Genomic DNA, 18,842 nt, shown 5'->3' with positions numbered 1-18,842 from the left:
GTTTGGTCGTATTGCTTTTTCATTTTTGTAAAAGCCAGCGACATCTGTAAATACAGGCTGATAATAAACTAGAGCGTTAGTTTGAAAAAATTAGTACACTTGACTTGTTTTGCTAAGCGCATATTTGTGCAAACATATGAGTATGCCGTGGATAAGCTTGCATAAGTCATTGATGAGTTGAAGAAGTTCAGGGATCAATGGGCGATCATACTTCAAGAATGTAAAGTTCTGGCGGGGAGTATAGGAGTTGTGAATACCTTCGCAGAGAAAAGAAGGAAGATAAGAAAGCGCCAGTTCTATGAATTATCTGGCGAATCACCTGAGTGTGATTCCGAAACTCAATTCAAACAGCAAGTTTTTTTGGACTGCTTGATTGGTAACATTACAAGGCGTTTCGAAGCCGTAAATGACATTGCGATTAAATTTAGTTTTTTGTGGAAGTATCAGGATCTGACGGAAAAAGAGCTCAGAGAAAAGGCAGCGGCATTCTGCACGATTTATGGCATCGATATTTCTACGGATCTGATAGATGAAATCATTCATCTCAAAGCCATCCACTTAGCAAATTTGGGATGTGATTCGCTGCCACCGTTTCAACTTCTGAACAAATTTCATGACTTGAAGATGGAAGTATTATTTCGTAACATCTGCGTTAAGAATATTTTGCACACTTCCAACCAGTGTGGCTGAAGGGGAGCGTTCTTTTAGTCCATTGTCTCGCGTGAAAAATTTTTTACGTTCTACTATGAGCCAAAATCGGTTGACAAGCCTTGGAACATTGGCGTTGGAGTCCAGCCTTGCTCGCAGTATTAGTTTTGAATCGGTAATTTCCATATACGCAGATCAAAAAGCACGGAAGATTTTCCATGGCTGATTCAAGCTCTTAAAATGTACATATTTAGAAAAAGTTAATGTAAGCAATCAAACAATGAAATCTAACATTTCATTTATGTAAGTACTCCAGAAAAAAAACTGAAAATGTGAATTGAAAAATGTATGTATGTTATGTTATTTTTTTACTGGATTGAGTTTACTTTTTAGGGGGGCCCGGCTCGGCTCTCTGCGGCGCTACCGGCGTGGCTAAAAATCAAAGATTATCGAAAATGAAGATGTTGCAGGGACGAAAAATCGTGTGAAGCAAGCTTCACAAAACTTCTAGTAGGTCACATTCACCACTTACCACAGCAGAATTTGTTAACTACCACTGCCTGTATTTGTTATTTAATAAAATTTTTGTACTCATTTTATTCAGGTAATGTGTTCAGAATTTTAACTTTTACTCTCTAAAACTCCAATCAGTGTATTTCTGTGCTTAAATTATGTTAAAAATTGTGTTAAAGTTTTTGGTGTGGTGAAAGTGGCCTACTAGAATTTTGTTACGCTCCGCTGCTTTCCACCGAAGTTTGCGCCTGCAACATCTTTATTTTCGATAACCTTTTTGTAAAAATTAAGATCGCAATGCATCGAGGCCTAATAACAATAGTAATTTTCAAACCTGGTTTATAATAGTTTTCGCTAAGGTTCTTAAAACTAGAACCTAAAAATTCTCTATTTTTTGGAGTAAAAATTTCTCTCGAGTTTCGATTTTTGGCTAAAGGTAAAAGTCTAGAACAGGGGTCAACTTCTAATACGCATCCAAAAATATCGGGAGGGGTGTCAAAGACGCGTATTGACTTTGACAACAATAATAAATTTTATCTCTGTCCGGAGAAAGTCCGGAGTCGAAGTTGGCAACTATGATGAATTTTTTATAAGCGCGGCCGAATGCCGCCAAATGCAGGAAGGTTTTCTGCGCAAATATACTATGGACCCCACCCCCGGTTTCGGAGGGACCCCGAGCAATTTCTCTGTTTTTCGTTAATATCTTTTGAACAAGTTAAAATTTGTATCTTGATGTCAAGACGCGTCATTTGACACATGTCCTGACATTGGAAGCGTGTTAGAAGTCGACCCATGTTCTAGACTACTACCTCGCGAGATTTTCGTGTCTCGAAATACTCGCAGAGTTCGCGAGCTTCTCGACTAAATTGAATGTCGATAAGCTCGCGGGACTTTCCAGTATTTGGAGATTTGAGAATCTCACGAGAAGCCGAATACTCGATTTCTCGATGAAAAACTAGAATATTTTGAACAAAGCTATATATGTATGTAAATATGTTTTGAGTGAAATGTTATTCCAAAGGCAATATAATGGCGGAACCAGCAACGTGACTGCCGGAAATCAGCTAATTGGTACTTTTTTAATAAGATTTAACACTACAACTTCCGGCGCAGTACGATTCTGTAGCAAAGTAGATGGAACTTTTGTTTATGTTTATAGGTATGTCTCCGTGTTGCCACCTTGCACGGTTCCGCCATACCGAAGAGATTTTAGAGAGGCGGGACGGATGCTACATGTTTTACGCCGAATCCGAACGGCATCTGCAAGGCAAATGAGTTTTCACTGAGAAGCTTTCCATGGCGGAAATACACTCGGAGTGCTTGCCAAGTTACCAAAATTCACACACATAAGATTGTGTATTCACGAGTTCAAAATTGCTTCGTTCTGCGCATCTACGTCGCACTTGACTTCTTCAGCGAATGAAAGAAAGAGAAAAAACAAGAGCTAAAGGAAAATGACGTATACGCATATTGTCACTTGCGAAGCGAATATATTTGGCGAGTCGAACAGATTGGCGAATTCACATCAATACGCATATTGTCACTTGCGAAGCGAATGAAAATTTTGTCGAATTTCGCGGTCTCGAATTGCGAGATGCGAATCGTTAGCGAATTCGCCAAAAAAAAGTCGAACGAGTGACGAAGATGAATTTGTCGAATTGCCACAAGCGAAAAAATCATATTCGCTTCGCCAAATCTGTCAAAATTTGTCGAATGCTTATTTTGTTCGCGCTTGAAAATAGAAAAGGACGTATTGGCATTTATTTGAATGTTTTCAATTGAAAAAAGTAAATAAATTGAATAAATAGTTAAAAGTGAGTAATTCATTTAATTAAATTGAGTTATTGGTTTGAATAAATGAAGTTTTCAGAATGAGAAGAAAAACGCCGCAGCAATTCCAAAAGCTGGTCGAGCTGATGGAAAATAATCCAGACGTCGCCAGAGGCATGGGGAATTTTGGAGAGACCAGGAGGAGCAGGGCAGAATTGTGGGACCATTTCACCACGGATCTTAACTCCATAGGTCCTCCAATCCGTAACGGGCGCGAGTGGAACAAGGTAGAAGAATAGACTTGCACGAATAATACAAAAGTATACATCGCAGAATCGTGGTATCGTAGCATCGTACGGTTACTGACTGGAGTTACTTTTGATACTTAAGGCTGTTTTACACGAGTCGAATTACTGATGGTTTTTTTGACTCCCAACTCAATTCAACCATCATATACAAGTAGGCACTTTGTTTGAGAAAATTTACCAGGAAATCGACTCGAGTAAAGCAGCTTTACCTGCTAACGTATCTACTCGGGTATGTTACTGGCATTGTGAAGGGTGCTGAGATGGGCTCTAGGTTTGGTTAGATCCTAGCTCCGAGCCACAGCCTACTATTTTTCTGATAATACCCGATAAGATACTTAACCAGTTAGTTTCAAAAGTAACCGTACGATATCACGATGCAAGTTTCCAAAGTAACTGACAACGTGATAATCGTCAGAAGCGTTACTTAGTTATATACCCGAACCATCGTATCCGTGCAGGCCTCTAGTAGTAACTGAATTGTATTCTGCGTGTCAGTTCATACTTACCAATATATTTGTCCTAGGTTTGGTTAGATTATAAGTTGAAGCTTAAAAAAAAGGTTTCTACAAACCGCAGCGAGACCGTAGCCACTGGAGGAGGACCGTACGCCCAGCGAAGTTTATCTGCGCTAGAGAGATCCGTGGATGAGCTACTGAACCTCCAAGAAGCCCCCAACCCGACAGGACAGTCCTTTGGAACCAATAATCTGGGTGATAACGGGGGTGAGAGTGACAACACGAGTGAGAGCGTAACCGAGGGTGAAGAAGATCCTCGAAACTTAAATATCACTCAAAGTTCATCGACTCCCCGTCCGAGGATGACACTGGAGGATCGCGAAAATATGCGCTTGAAGGCACTTGAAAAGCAGGGAGAAATGCAAAAAACCCTTTGCGAGGAAATTACAAAAATGACGGAAAAATTAGACGAAATGGCAAGATATGCTAGAAAAACGTACGAACTCAAAAAAGACCAAATAAAACTATTGAAAAAGAAAGAAGAGAGAAAAAAGGAAGAAAGTGTTGAAAGAAAAAGACAACAGAAAGAAAAAATGGAGATGAAAATGAAGGAGTTGGAACTGAAAACCTTGAAATATAATCTAAGGAAATAATAAAATCGTCCAACTACTTTCAGTTTCATTTCTATTTTTTCTTTACGTGACTGAATTTGTGTTTATTTTTATTTATCTTATTTTCTAATGAAGTACTGAATTAATATGTGATTTATTTTAAACTACTTTTTAAGTGTAATATACCCCAGTTCATAATTATAAGATCACCCATATTGACATGTTCTAATTTTTTTTAACATTTCGTATTAGTTTTTATTTTTTGCTAATGGGATTCCAAATTAAGACCCTTTAAATCGACACTCCAAACTTTGTGAACATTTTGTAAAAGTTAAAAAAGGTTTTGAAATATCTTGAAAAATTTTTCAAATATTTCAAACATCTGAACCGAAGTTATATTTCTGTATCCCATTAAATTATAACTCTTAAGGCCGACTCGCCGAACGGCTCAGATCTATGTTAGTTTTTAAAATTAATTACTGGAGACATCATATACTTTCATATGAAGGAAAGTTTAATGGGCTACAAAAAGATATTTTCAGTTCTGAGGTTTGAATTATTAAAAAGAAATTTCAACATTTCTAAAAACGTCTTTTAACCTTTAAAAATATCCACAAAGTTTAGATCGTATATTTGTGCACGACTCCTATTTTGGTATTCTATTAGCAAAAAAAAATTAACTAAACGAAATAATACAAAAAAATAGAACATGTTAATATGAGTGGCCTTATACTTATGAAATAAGCAGCAATAACCTAATACGCATATCGTCAACTAAAAAGTCTGAAATAAATATTTGATTTTTATTTATTTACTTGTAGTAATAATATATATGTACCTTCACCATTTTATAAGTCTGAATTGAATTGTTGATTTTTATTAAATAAAGAAATAAAAATTAAGCAAATGTCCATTTTATGATTTCAATTTAATCTTATTTCTATTTAATTCATAGGAATTTCAATAAAATCTTCATATTTTAAAATTTGTATTTTTTTGCTTTTAGCTTGGGAATAAAATACAGCTAATAAAACTTCAAGTTCATTACGGAGAATAAAAATAATTTCGGTACATTCCGTAGCTCACTAGCATCACTGTATTCAAATACAAAATATAGGTAGAAATTAATACTGTTGTCCATTAAAACGGCCCTACTCGTTTTACAGTAAAGCATCAGCTATTTGTCTTCTGCGACGCTCTCCTGGTGTACCGTTGCCATCTTCATTACTTGGCTCCGACGATACAATGGCGTCAGTAAAAATTTCTGCTTCGTCTGGGTCACTGATTCGAAACATCTTACAAATATTGTGCAAAGCGCAACATATGTTTATAATGGATTTAACTTTGTCAGGATTATAGCGCATTTTTCCGAGGAGGCATCTGAAACGGCATTTCAGAACTCCGATGGTACGTTCTATGACGTTTCTACCTTTTGCGTGCTTCTTATTAAAAATTGATTCCCTAGTTCCGGACTCTGCAAGACGGAAGGGTGTTAGTAAGTAGGCACTCAGCGGGTACCCGGAATCACCTACAAATAAGTATATTTTTTTTAACATTGCGTCATAAAAAGTAAGGGTATTTGGACTTGATTCGTTACTCCGTTAGTCGATAGTTTTGAGTAACGAGCTAAGTCTTAATACCCCTTATATATTTGTGTTGATGTAACTAGCAAAATTACCTAAATAAATAGAGTTATCGCCGCTAAGATGCATATTTTCCAAATGACTTTTTAAGGAACTATTATTCCACACAAACGAATCATGTGTTGAACCAGCATATCTAGCATCCACAAACCGGATATTCATGTCATGATCGCAAGCCTGAAATATACAATTTACTAACAACAATATTTTATGTATCCATGTCTTGACAACTTACAATCATCGCATTTATGCTAAAACACCCGTTTTCTATTCAGATAGAGGTGTCTATTTGCGCTGGGAGCATAAATCGCAATATGCGTACCATCAACACAGCCAATCACGTTGGGTATTCCTGACCTGATGAAAAATTTGCTCTTTGCTTGTTGCTTTTCCTCTTCTGTCATTTCGGTTTTTATCGCCGCCCTGCAAATTTCTCTCTGCAAAATTGGCAGTATCTCCTTTAAAATGAGGGAAACTGTAGGTTGCGCAAGTCCCAAATGAAAATCATTCCCTACAGCTTGCTGATAACTGCCATGGGCAAAAAAACGGAGTGCGCAACACAATTTTAGCATTGGCGTTACAGATGATGACAAGCGGCAGTGAAAACTATCCTTGATTTTGTCCAGCACATACATAAATGCATCTTTGCTTAGCCGGCAATTTGCTATGAATCTAAAAACACACAAAAACTTTACATATTTTGAATAACCAATATGCACTGCACTTACACTGTGGACGGAAGCTCCATGGGATTGGAGTAATCTCTTATAAAACGCCGCTGACGAAGAAGATAAACTCGCGGCTCAACATTGTAATTGTATTCGAAAAAAAGATCAACGTTATAAAACATTTTTAACTTTATTTATTACTATTTAATAAACTTGTTTTTACATTTCTGTTTGTGCAGAAACGTCAAATTCGGATGAACTAATTAAATTTGTTTGAATGGCAATGACACATGGCAGTCGAATAAGTTCATTCGCCACTCCCAATGCAAATTTGATGTGAATTCGCCAATCTGTTCGACTCGCCAAATATATTCGCTTCGCAAGTGACAATATGCGTACAAATTTGCATTGTGAGTGGCGAATGAACTTATTCGACTGCAATGTGTCATTGCCATTCAAACAAATTTAATTAGTTCATCCGAATTTGACGTTTCTGTCATCTGTTTTTATTATTTATTTGTGCACAAACAGAAATGTAAAAAACAAGTTTATTAAATAGTAATAAATAAAGTTAAAAATGTTTTATAACGTTGATCTTTTTCCCGTTATTACCCGGAATATTGCTTCCACGCCCGTTATCACCCGGATGATTGGTTCCAAAAGACTGTCCTGTCGGGTTGGCGGCTTCTTGGAGGTTCAGTAGCTCATCCACGGATCTCTCTAGCGCAGATAAACTTCGCTGGGCGTACGGTCCTCCTCCAGTGGCTACGGTCTCGCTGCGGTTTGTAGAAACCTTTTTTTTTAAGCTTCAACTTATAATCTAACCAAACCTAGGACAAATATATTGGTAAGTATGAACTGACACGCAGAATACAATTCAGTTACTACTAGAGGCCTGCACGGATACGATGGTTCGGGTATATAACTAAGAAAAGCTTCTGACAATTATCACGTTGTCGGTTACTTTGGAAACTTGCATCGTGATATCGTACGGTTACTTTTGAAACTAACTGGTCAAGTATCTTATCGGGTATTATCAGAAAAATAGTAGGCGGTGGCTCGGAGCTAGGATCTAACCAAACCTAGGACCCATCTCTGCACCCTTCACAATGCCAGTAACATACCCGAGTAGATACATTAGCAGGTAAAGCTGCTTTACTCGAGTCGATTTCCTGGTAAATTTTCTCAAACAAAGTGCCTACTTGTATATGATGTTTGAATTGAGTTGGGAGTCAAAAAAACCATCACTAATTCGACTCGTGTAAAACAGCGTTAAGTATCAAAAGTAACTCCAGTCAGTAACCGTACGATGCTACGATGCCACGATTCTGCGATGTATACTTTTGTATTATTCGTGCAGGTATATTCTTCTTACCTTGTTCCACTCGCGCCCGTTACGTATTGGAGGACCTATGGAGTTAAGATCCGTGGCGAAATGGTCCCACAATTCTGCCATGCTCCTCCTGGTCTCTCCAAAATTCCCCATGCCTCTGGCGACGTCTGGATTATTTTCCATCAGCTCGACCAGCTTTTGGAATTGCTGCGGCGTTGTTCTTCTCATTCTGAAAACTTCATTTATTCAAACCAATAAATAACTCAATTTAATTTAATGAATTACTCACTTTTATTTATTTATTCAATTTATTTACTTTTTTCAATTGAAAACATTCAAATAAATGCCAATGCGTCCTTTTCTATTTTCAAGCGCGAACAAAATAAGCATTCGACAAATTTTGACAGATTTGGCGAAGCGAATATGATTTTGTCGCTTGTGGCAATTCGAAAAATTCATCTTCGTCACTCATTCGACTTTTTTTTGCGAATTCGCTAGCGATTCGCATCTCGCAATTCGAGACCGCGAAATTCGACAAAATTTTCATTCGCTTCGCAAGTGACAATATGCGTAGTAAAAATTGCCTTTAAAATAATGTTTACATGCGTAATGCCCCACCATCATGCCAAGGGGGGCGACCCCGCAAAACCTTAATTTTTGAATTATTTCGAAAGTGTTTTCGAAATTAGTTAATTTACTTTTTGTTGAGATCTTAAAATTATAGAACTCGTGAATTTTTTTTAAACGTTACAAAACTGCTTTACTAAAGGCAATTCACGATCAGGTGTGCAAATGGTCTTATATCGTTGCATAGCAACTTTTCATTGCATGCCAAACGCAACGCAACAACAAAATACATGCAAATGCACCTGTCCCAAATTTTTCAGAATGCAATACCAAATATCCATTGATTTTGGTATGTAATCCCTAAAGAACCATTTAGAACAGTTGATATTCCCTGCAAGAACACTTTCGGCTAGATTACCAATGATCTCAATTAAAGTTTTAACGAGTTTATAAATATATCCGTGTGTGCGTATATGCGTAAGATCTTCTTCCATTTTCTAACATTCTACCGAAATTTGTTCCAGTTAGTTCGCGCTCGACTAGTTATTATATTATAAAAACATTTTACCACAGTGGTCTTCATTTAAGTCTTGTTTTGTAGGGTTGTTTTTCAGACCAATTCTAAATATTCTCGCGGAATTTTGTTCTCGCGGATTTTTTTATTCCCGCGGGAAAATTCCTCCAATTCTTTTCTCCTAGGGAGAAGAATAATTGGGGAATTTTCGAAGTCAGCTGTTTTGTCAATTGAAATTTCGTTGCGCAGTTCTTATTTTGTTTGAAAAATTATAAAGTTTAATTATTGTTGCCAATTTGTTTGAAATTAAGAAATAAGGTATAAACAATGCACATTATTGCATTTCATGTGGTATTCACTGAAATGAGTAATGAATCGGTGCCACAGCAACATCAACAGAGGAGCATAAGAAGAAGACCGGTGAGATAACACAAATCCGCCGGAGTTGCCTGCATTCATTCTGCAAAGCAATTTTCTGGCGGCCAAGTCGAGTTGAGTACGCCTTTCATAAGCCAAAATCTATTTAAGCCTTCTTAAAAAATCCTTGCGCAATTTCTGGATGGCTGCATCAAATATGCGAAGACTTCTTTCGTTGCTTATGATATATTTTTCGACTTAAAATAAAGAATATTGTGGTTGTTGTTGTTGTTGTATTAACAGTGAGAATATTGTGGTAGAATGTTAATACATATTTTAGCACAAATTTGTACAAATAAGGGTTCTTTCTTAAAATAACCAATTTCCTTTCACTATTTTGATGCATTCCCTTTAATTTAAATAGTGAAAAAACTATGAAATGGCAGAGAAATCTCCCTCTCCCTCACATTCATAATACCTACTTTTCTCCCATAACCGATTTCCGCTTTTTCGAACATTGTTCAGAATAGGAGGAAAGGGAGAAGTGAAAAAACTCACAAGGAATTTTTATTTAGAATATGAGGAATGGGAGAAGGGAAAAAACTCGCACGGAATTTTCGTTTAGAATTGGGCTGTTTGTATCTGTTGCTACGGTATTTGCTATGGTGATTTGCTAAGGTCGCTCACGATCTGGTGCATTTGCATGCAAATGCCTAACTTTGTCACCTCATATACAATTAGTTGAGAATTGCATTATACATTTCGTTAAGATTTTTTTAAAACTTGTAAAAATATTTCGAAAACATTATCGAAATTATATTATACTAGCAGGGTACCCGACATCGTGCGGGTATAAATAAAAGCAGTACTATATCTAATCTAATCTAATATATATTATAAATGGGAAAGTTTGGATGTGAAGATGTTTGGATGTTTGGATGTTTAGATGTTTGGATGTTTGGATGTTTGGATGTTTGTCCAGACGTTTGTCTTTGTGACTCAATCACGCAAGAACGGCTGGACGGATTTGGATGAAATTTGCAACACATATAGCCAATAGTCTAGAAGGATCTACTAGCTATATATTTTAAAAAGGGGGGGGGCGGTCCCCGCCCCCTACGAACAGTTATAATTTAATTATTATATTTTTTAGTTTTTGCGATTGAATCACGCCAGAACGGCTACACGGATTTTGATGAAATTTGGGACACAGACAGTAGTCTACTAGCGAAATTTTTTTCGAACATGGAAAGAGGGGTGGGAGTCCCACGACCCCTTCGAGCAATTACTTTTTAATAATTTTTAACACATAACTTTTACACATTATTGGCTTTCACTAATATCACAGACTCAATGGGTCAAATAAGTCGAGGGCTTACAAAGTGAGCTGTGACACCCTCCGCTCCCCCCCCCCCCCCTTTCTATCCCTCTGGTGTAAAATCTATAAATAGTTATAACTCAATATAAATTTTCTCCTAAATCAATAGTTTTTAGTAAATTAAAATGGTTCTACAATTAGCTTCGTCTTATTTGTAATCCCGTTGGGGTCATATCGATCATTTTTGGATGGTTTTCGGGATCCGCCCGTGGTCATTTCGGGACTTTTTCGGTACTATTTCCGGATAATTGTGGGATCCTTCCGGGATCATTTCTGTATAGTTTTCGGGATCCGTCCGGGATCCCGTCGGGGTTATTTTGGGATATTTTCAGGACTATTCCGGGATCATTTCAGGACTTTTTCGCGAACATTTAGGCACCTTTCCGGCAACATTTCTGGATGGGTTTCGGGATCCGTTCGGCATCCAGTCGGGGTATTTTCGGGATCATTTGCATACCTTTGAGAGATAAATTCTTGATGGTTTCCGGGATCATTACGGGACTTTTTCGGGGTCATTTTGGGTCCCTTCCGCCATCATTTCTGAATGGTTTTTGGGATCCCGTCGGGGTCATTTCGCCACTTTTTCGGGATCATTTGGGGTCCCTTCCGGCATCATTTCTCGATGGTTTTCGGGATCCGTTCGGGATCATTTCGGGACTATTAGGGGATCATTTGAAGACCTTTCCAGCATCATTTCTGCATAGCTTCCGGGATTCGTCGGGGATCATTTCGGGACTATTAGGAGATCATTTGAAGACCTTTCCGGCATCATTTCTGCATAGTTTCCGGGATCCGTTGGGGATCTCGACGGGGTCATTTCGGGACTATTTCGGGATCAATTCTGCATAGTTTCCGGGGTTCGTCCGAGATACCGTCGGGGTCATTTCGGGACTTTTTCTCGACTAATACGGGATAATTTGGGGACCCTTCCGGCATCATTTCTGGATGGATTTGGGTATCCGTCCGGGATCCCGTCAGGGTAATTTCGGGACAATTAGGGGATCATTTGAAGACCTTTCCGGCATCATTTCTGCATAGTTTCCTTGATCCATCGGGGATCTCGACGGGGTCATTTCGGGACTATTTCAGGATCATTTCTGCATGGTTTCCGGGGTTCGTCCGAGATACCGTCGGGGTTATTTCGGGACTTTTTCTCTACTAATACGGGATCATTTGGGGTCCCTTCCAGCATCATTTCTGGATGGATTTCGGTATCCGTCGGGGATCCCGTCTTGGTCATTTCGGGACTTTTTCTCTACTAATAGGGATTATTTGGGGACCCCTTCGGCATCGTTACTGGATGGTTTTCGGGATCCGTCCGGGATCTGCGCGGGATCATTTCGGGACTCTTAGGGGATCATTTGAGGACCTCTCCGGCATCATTTCTGCATGGTTTCCTGGATCCGTCGCGGCTCTCGACGGGGTAATTTCGGGACTATTTCCGGATCATTTGGGGTACCTACCGGGATCACATCTGGATGGTTTTTGGTATCCGTCCGGGATTCCGTCGCGATCATTACGGGACTTTTTCGGGATCATTTGGGGTCCCTTCCGGCATCATTTCTGGATGGCTTTCGGGATCCGTCCGGGATCCCGTCGGTGTTATTTTGGGACTTTTCCGGGACCATTTGGGTTCCCTTCCGGCATCATTTCTGGATGGTTTTCCAGATTCGTCCGGGTAATTTTGGGACTTTTTCGGGATCATTTGGCGTACCTACCGGCATCATTTCTGGATGGTTTTCGGGATCCGTCCGGGATCCCGTCGGGGTCATTTATGGATTCTCGACTAATTCGGGATCATTTGGAGACCCTTTCGGCATCATTTCTGGATGGTTTTCGGGATCCGTTCGGGATCCCAGCAGTGTAATTTCGGGACTATTAGGGGATGATTTGGGGACCTTCCGGCATTATCTCTAGATAGTTTTCGGGATCCCGTCGGGGTCACTTCGGGACTTTTTCTCGACTGATACGGGCTCAAATGGGAACCCTTTCGGCATCATTTCTGGATAGTCTGCGGGATCCGTCCGGGATCCCGTCAGGGTCATTTCGGGACTATTAGGGGATCATTTGAGGACCTTTCCGGCATCATTTCTGGATAGTTTTCGGGGCTATTTTCCGACATCATTTCAATATGGTTTTCGGGATCCATCCGGGATCCCGTCGGGGCCATTTCGTGACTTTTTCGGGATCATTTGGTGTCCCTTCCTGCATAATTTCCGGATGGTTTTCGGGATCCGTCAGGAATCCCGTCGGGGCCATTCCTGTACTTTTTCGGGACTAATACGGGATGATTTGGGGAGCCTTTCGGTATAATTTCTGGATGGTTTTCGGGATCTGTACGGGAACCCATAAGGGTAATTTCGGGACTTTTTCGGGACTATTTCTGAATAATTGTGGGACCCCTCCTGGTTAATTTCTGGATGATTTTTGGGATCTGTCCTGAACTTTAGTATCATCTTGGGACCCTTCCGGGATCATTTTAGGTTTCTTAGCAACCAGTAGTTCAGCACACATGCCTTTTTAAATTATGAGCTTTTATGGCCGTGGATTTGCTGCTAATTATTCGTAATTAAAATTCGGTATGTTTTATCTTCAATCTAACACAGCTTTTTCATTCTATATTCGTGTAAGGAACTGTTATAACTATAATTACACTTTTTGTAATATTTTAACCAACTAATTACCCGAAAAAGCAACACTATTTTCATCTAAAAAATTCTCTTTCGTTTTAGCTAATTGCAGTTTCAATCCTTTGTTCTATGAGTAGTAAATCTTTCTATTTTTTTTTTTTAATTCGAAAAAACTGTATTGTACTATTCATGAAAGCGTGCCTTTCAGCTTATCTTCTCATTTAGTTCTTTTTTTTACTAAATTACCCAAATAAAATACATTAGACAAAAATAATTATTAAACAGATAACTTGATAAGCAGGCTAACGTGAATAGCACATATATTTTATTTTCTCCTTGCGGACGGGGCCGCGGGTAAAGGCTAGTAGACTAATATATTAGCCTAATCTCAACCCCCATTTGTATGGGAGATGCCACGCCCCTTTTTCGCTATCCCCAATTTTTCTTTCGAGGGGGTAGGGATTAGTCTTATATACCTCCTCACCTAATTTCAGTCGTCTAGCTTTAATACATTCAGATATATTGACAACGAAAAATTCCAGTTTTATGGGAGGAGCAACGCCCCCTTTTTCGTTATACCCAGTTTTTCTGGAGGGGGTAGGGATTGGTCTCATATAACCACTCACCTAATTTCAGTCGTCTAGCCTTAATACTTTCAGATATATTGACTACGCAAAATTCCAGTTGTATGGGAGGTGTCACGCCCCCTTGTCGAAAACTTTTTTTATATAGCCTAGCATAGATTGACGCACTCAGGATATGTCATGGCAAAATTTCGTTCGATTCCATTCTGCGGATTAGGCTGCAAGTTCAAACATACATACAGACATACTTTCACAAATATATAGTAGATAGATTTCTTTAACTCATTCTTTAAATCATATCCTCCTTTTTAATTTAATGAAAATAAAACCAGATGTCAAAATAACAAATTTACTTAAAATATTTGCTATTGTTTTTACCCGCAGGTGTATGTATTTTCTTTAATGTGTCCTCGTTTGGAGATGCGCATGTGTGTGTGTAAGTTTGGGCATACAATACAGAATATGTTTTAATAGTTATTAATTAAAAATATTTATATCATAAACATATGCAAAAAAGTCTTCTCCTTTCTGGTCGTAAGCTATTGATGGATGATGCGATTCAATTATTAGATATCTGTTTATTAAAGTTTTAAAAACGCTTTATTTTTGTTTAAATGTTTGTATGTCCATGTGTATGTGATCTTTGATTAAGTTTTTCCAAAACATTGTTTTTATTTGTCACTCTTATTTTAGTTTTATTAGCAAAAAGCGGGTTGCGTTTTCTTTAAGCAGGTAAATTGCTTCTTGGCAGGATTAATATATTTAATTTTTTATTTATTTTTTAATTTACTTAATCAAAAATATTGTTTATTGTACTAGAAGAGTTTTATAAGTGATCTATGTAATTCAGTATTTTTGTTTATAAACTATTATATTTGAAAACTTAGTGTACACATTAAAAAAAGATTTAAAATGCAAACAAAATTTTTTAAGGAAATGTGGTTTTATTTTTGTTAGTGTTTTTCACGCTCCCTGTGCGTAGGTATAAGTGTTTTTGTTTTGCGTTGGGCTTGGTAGATAGATAATTGCATAAGCAAATGAGCTGTGCGAGTTCGTAGACTGTTTGTGCTACGAATTTATGTAGGTTTCATGAGTATGAATATTTTAGTGTACTTGTGTTAAGGCCTTGTATATATAAATTTGTAGCAGGGACAGTAATATATAATTATACATATTTAAACAAAAATTATAATAAATACAATTAAATATTTACATGCGAAAAAAATCGTCCAACGTTGGGCTCACTGATTTGAGTCTGACGAGTGTTATGTGTGACTCCTCACTAACAAGAGTGGCTTCGTTAAAAAAAACAAGTAAGGAAGGTTAAGTTCGGGTGTAACCGAACATTACATACTCAGTTAAGAGCTATGGTGACAACATAAGGGAAAATAACCATGTAGGAAAATGAACCGAGGGAAACCCTGGAATGTGTTTGTATGACATGCGTATCAAATGAAAGGCATTAAAGAGTATTTTATGAGGGAGTGGGCCATAGTTCTATAGGTGGACGCCATTTAGGGATATAGCCATAAAGGTGGATCAGGGTTGACTCTAGAATGCGTTTGTACGATATGGGTATCAAATGAAAGGTGTTAATGAGTATTTTAAAAGGGAGTAATCCTTAGTTCCATAGGTGGACGCCGTTTCGAGATATCGCCATAAAGGTGGACCAGGGGTGACCCTAGAATTTGTTTGTACAATATGGGCATCAAACGAATGGTGTTAATGAGTATTTTAAAAGGGAGTGGGCCTTAGTTCTATAGGTGGATGCCGTTTCGAAATATCGCCATAAAAGTGGACCAGGGGTGACTCTAGAATGTGTTTGTACGATATGGGTATCAAATTGAAGGTATTAATAAGGGTTTTAAAAGCGAGTGGTGGTTGTTGTACAGGTGGTCGCCTTTTCGAGATATCGCCATAAAGGTGGACCAGGGGTGACTCTAGAATGCGTTTGTATGATATGGTTATCAAATGAAAGGTGTTAATGAGTATTTTAAAAGGGAGTAATCCTTAGTTCCATAGGTGGACGCCGTTTCGAGATATCGCCATAAAGGTGGACCAGGGGTGACCCTAGAATTTGTTTGTACAATATGGGTATCAAAAGAAAGGTGTTAATGAGTATTTTAAAAGGGAGTAATCCTTAGTTCCATAGGTGGACGCCGTTTCGAGATATCGCCATAAAGGTGGGCCAGGGGTGACTCTAGAATTCGTTTGTGCAATATGGGTATCAAAAGAAAGGTGTTAATGAGTATTTTAACAGGGAGTAATCCTTAGTTCCTTAGGTGGACGCTGTTTCGAGATATCGCCATAAAGGTGGACCAGGGGTGACCCTAGAATTTGTTTGTACAATATGGGTATCAAAAGAAAGGTGTTAATGAGTATATTAAAAGGGAGTGGGCCTTAGTTCTATAGGTGGACGCCTTTTCGAGGTATCGCAATAAAGGTGGACCAGGGGTGACTCTAGACTTTGTTTGTGCGATATGTGTATCAAATGAAAGGTGTTAATGAGTATTTTTAAAAGGGAGTGGGCCTTCGTTCTATAGGTGTTCGCCTTTTCGAGATATCGCCATAAAGGTGGACCAGGGGTGACTTTAGAATATGTTTGTACGATATGGGTATCAAATGAAAGGTGTTAATGAGTATTTTAAAAGGGCGTGGGGCTTAGTTCTATAGGTGGACGCCTTTTCGAGATATCGCCATAAAGGTGGACCAGGGGTGACTCTAGAATGAGCTTGTACGATATGGGTATCAAATTAAAGGCATTAATGAGAGTTTTAAAAGGGAGTGGTGGTAGTTGCATATGTGAAGGCGTTTTCCAGATATCGACCAAAATGTGGACCAGGGTGACCCAGAACGTTATCTGTTGGATACCGCTAATTTATTTATATATGTAATACCTGCCAAGATTTTAAGGGTTTTTTATTTCGCCCTGCAGAACTTTTTCATTTTCTTCTACATAATATGGTAAGTGTCACAACCATTTTATAAAGTTTTTTCTAAAGTTATATTTCGCGTCAATAAAACAATCCAATTGGATTTTGGATACCTCACCATGTTTCATCCCTTTTTTCGTATTTGGTATAGAATTATGGCATTTTTTTCATTTTTCGTAATTTTCGATATCGAAAAAGTGGGCGTGGTCATAGTCGGAATTCGTTCGTTTTTCATACTAAGATAAAGTGAGTTCAAGTAAGCACGTGAACTAAGTTCATTAAAGATATGTCGATTTTTGCTCAAGTTATCGCGTTAACGGCCATGCGGATGGACAGACGGACGACTGTGTATAAAAACTGGGCGTGGCATCAACCGATTTCGCCCATTTTCACAGAAAGCAGTTAACGTCATAAAATCTATGCCCGTACCAAATTTCAAAAGGATTGGTTAATTTTTGTTCGACTTATGGCGTTAAAAGTATCCTAGACAAATTAAATGAAAAAGGGCGGAGCCCTTTTGTTGCACCGTATCATTACTGGAGTTGAATGTTGACATAATTTACTTATATACTGTAAAGATATTAAATTTTTTGTTAAAATTTTACTTAAAAAAAAATTTTTTTTAAAAGTGGGCGTGGTCCTTCTCCGATTTTGCTAATTTTTATTAAGCGTACATATAGTAATAGGAATAACGTTCCTGCCAAATTTCATCATGATATCTTCAACGACTGCCAAATTACAGCTTGCAAAAGTTTTAAATTACCTTCTTTTAAAAGTAGGCGGTGCCACGCTCATTGTCCAAAATTTTACTAATTTTCTATTCTGCGTCATAAGTTCAACTCATTTACCAAGTTTCGTCGCTTTATCTGTCTTTTGTAATGAATTATCGCACTTTTTCGGTTTTTCGAAATTTTCGATATCGAAAAAGTGGGCGTGGTTATAGTCCGATATCGTTCATTTTAAATAGCGATCTGAGATGAGTGCTCAGGAACCTACATACCAAATTTCATCAAGATACCTCAAAATTTACTCAAGTTATCGTGTTAACGGACGGACGGACGGACGGACATGGCGCAATCAAATTTTTTTTCGATCCTGATTATTTTGATATATGGAAGTCTATATCTATCTCGATTCCTTTATATATGTACAACCAACCGTTATCCAATCAAACTTAATATACTCTGTGAGCTCTGCTCAACTGAGTATAAAAAATATGATGTAAGAAGTATACCAAGAGGAACTCACTTTTTATAGAACTAAGCCCTACGCCCTTTTAAAATACTCATTAAACCCTTTCATTTGATACCCATATCGTACAAACATATTCTAAAGTCACCCCTGGTTCACCTTTATGGCGATATCTCGAAAAGGCGAACACCTATAGAACGAAGGCCCACTCCCTTTTAAAAATACTCATTAGCACCTTTCATTTGATACCCATATCGTACAAACAAAGTCTAGAGTCACCCCTGGTCCACCTTTATTGCGATACCTCGAAAAGGCGTCTACCTATAGAACTAAGGCCCACTCCCTTTTAAAATACTCATTAACTCCTTTCGTTTGATACCCATATTGCACAAACGACTTCTACATTCACCCCTAGCCCACCTTTATGGCGATATCTCGAAACGGCGTCCACCTACGGAACTAAGGATTACTCCCTTTTCAAATACTCATTAACACCTTTCTTTTGATACCCATATTGTACAAACAAATTCTAGGGTCACCCCTGGTCCACCTTTATGGCGATATCCGAAACGGCGTCCACCTATGGAACTAATGATTACTCCCTTTTAGAATACTCATTAACACATTTCATTTGATACCCATATCGTACAAACGCATTCTAGAGTCACCCCTGGTCCACCTTTATGGCGATATCTCGAAAAGGCGACCACCTATACAACAACCACCACTCCCTTTTAAA

The 18,842-nt window shown here is 38.2% G+C and overlaps 1 long non-coding RNA gene and 1 pseudogene across 1 annotated transcript; both read right to left on the bottom strand.

Annotated features, from left to right (window-relative positions):
- Window positions 1–4,301: 4,301 nt before the first annotated feature.
- LOC137242604 (putative nuclease HARBI1) lies at window positions 4,302–7,016 on the bottom strand (annotated as a pseudogene).
- Window positions 7,017–7,115: 99 nt separating this feature from the next.
- Window positions 7,116–8,646, bottom strand: LOC137242603 (uncharacterized). The gene is made up of 3 exons (XR_010950303.1): window positions 8,239–8,646; window positions 7,992–8,185; window positions 7,116–7,446 (listed from the first exon to the last, which is right to left on the bottom strand). It is a non-coding gene; the product is annotated as an uncharacterized lncRNA (long non-coding RNA).
- Between the last annotated feature and the right edge of the window lie 10,196 nt (window positions 8,647–18,842).

This window comes from Eurosta solidaginis, chromosome 2 (assembly GCF_040869045.1).
Source record: "Eurosta solidaginis isolate ZX-2024a chromosome 2, ASM4086904v1, whole genome shotgun sequence".
In the NCBI taxonomy this organism is placed as follows: domain Eukaryota; kingdom Metazoa; phylum Arthropoda; class Insecta; order Diptera; family Tephritidae; genus Eurosta; species Eurosta solidaginis.
The sequence above is the reverse complement of the archived record's forward strand: the minus strand, read 5'-3'. Positions and strand labels throughout refer to the sequence as shown.